The following is a 2298-nucleotide window of genomic DNA, read 5'->3' on the forward strand; positions in this document are numbered from 1 at the left end:
ATGGCGGTGGACGCAGTAAAATGGCGCACTAGCCTCAATCCTCTGAGCCTTCCCATTGGCCGATGGCGCCACGAGCTCAACTCGGCTCTGATTGGTCCGTCACGTGAGAGCGAAGGGCTGCTGCTGCACAAGTGATAAACATTAGAGCCGCGGCAAATTCAGTCAAATCCTGCCCAAAAGCAGCTGCTTCTCAAATTTATGTTAACATGCAGCTGCAAATCAATGAATACTACTTGTTGGCGTTTAGTCCATCGTGGACTCCAGTAGTTCATCAAAGCGAAAGTAAAAGTAAAAGCTCCGGCTGGAAATAACAAACATTAGACTGCCTTAGATAAGCAACTTCTGTGCTTATCTGTGTATCTGATGGTGGCATCTTGAAGTGTATTGGTGAGGGTCACTTTGTGGTGGAGAGATACTAAGTGCAGACTTGAAGGCCCTTTCTTTGAATTTATATGCGCTTCCTGTGTGCATGGGTTTCCTCTGCACACTCATATTTCATCTATCGCTTTTGCATTGCATTAAGAACTGTTGAATGTTATCTCGTGGTTGTTTAAGCAACTATAATGCATTTTATGATATTCAGCAGAGGCAGAGCTGAATTTCACATGCCTCTGTGAAGCACTGACAAAGGAGTGGACTTAGATGACACCCTCTTGATGAAATCCATTTGCATTTTTTTTCTCAGTGGCTTTGGTACAGTTCTCGGTTAAATTGCTGGGTCATGTTGTCAAAATAACTGGAGATATATTTAAATGTAAACTGGTTAAAGTTTTGATGACAATTGTAAATTACACCTGAGTGTAGGCGATTGCTTGCAAGAGACTGGGCAGCATTCACTTTTATCCTTATCCTGTTTGGACTGTAATTTTTTGACAGATCATATCATTGACCACATAGACCACGTCACAACGAATACCTTCTCTTGGGATGCAGCATAGAAACCCTTTGAGTGTCTCACCTGCAGGCATCTGCTGTGATGTCATCACACGCGGCGTCCATGGCGATCACCTGTGTATGTAGCTGCCGATCATATACTTTCCATCATTATGCTGAGAAAAAATCCTCAGTGAGATTAAGGAATGGGGAGTAGGGTGAGAGGAACTCCATCAGCATCCTGTTGTGGGGTGTAAACTATTGCCTGATGATGTTGGAGCGATGGAAACTGACACTGTCCCGCCCTATCACGTACTTTGGAAAGTCCTCCAATTTCCCAAGCTCCAATCTGACCCCTCTCTTGTTCAGGGATGACATCCCCGTAGAGAGTCTAAAAATGTGACAAGTCTCCGTATTGTGTGGCCCAACAGTGGGAATATACATTAGCACACCATTCTCAGAGATAGCAGCACCCATGCTTATGTTTCCACCCCATTGGCCTGGCACGTCAACCGTAGCTCTGTGGCCGATGACATTTCGACCACGCCTTCTGCATTTTATTAGGTTGAAGCCAGCCTCATCGTTGTGGAGGAAGTCGTGCAGCGGTTCACTGGTTTCCAGTCCCATTGTACGCTATACATCCAGAAGACACATTCAAATGGATGTGTACAGCTGCGTCATATTCATTTGGTGTCTGTTGAGCACCCAGTGGTCAGTGGTTGAGTTTCTGACTGTTTAGATGTTTTAAAAGAGGTTGTTGTTTTCTATAATGCCACTCTTTATCTCCCTTAAGTCTTATGGTATTGTTTTCTACAACCATGGTGCAAATAGCCTACTCCTATTAAGATGTGAAAAGAGCCTATTAGATTACATACCTGTTCTGTCGAGGAAAAGTCTGAATGATTGAAGACAGTCGTTTTGGCTGTTGACACAAACCAATTCCTTGTCCTGCATTGTCAGACACTGTGTTGTGCTCTGGCCATGTACTGTATATACTTGCCAGTTGATGGATCATGCGATGCACCTTTGAGCTACTTCAGAAAACTGGTTGACCATCGGTTGATCTAATGCTTCACACATTTCTCTTGGAGATCATTAAAGTATTTATCTATCTATCTATTTCTCTCCATTTAGAGAAAGTCAAGATTCAGCTGGGAGCAATTGACCAATTGGGGACAAATTAATAGTAACATAGACATAAACAATTGGTAATGTAGAAAACAGCAGAGAATAGAACATACTAATTTGCATGGATGTACCAGGGTATTAAGGTTAAAACACATATTTCACCAAAACAACTAATAAACCCAAGAGACACACTGAGATTAACCAACTCCCACTTTTTGTTGAGCGCTTGCATGTTTAATCTGCCTGTGGGTTTTCTTGAGTACTCTGGATTTCACCTTCAATCCACAAATGTATTTG

Source organism: Blennius ocellaris (genome assembly GCF_963422515.1).
Source record: "Blennius ocellaris genome assembly, chromosome: 9".
NCBI lineage: Eukaryota > Metazoa > Chordata > Actinopteri > Blenniiformes > Blenniidae > Blennius > Blennius ocellaris.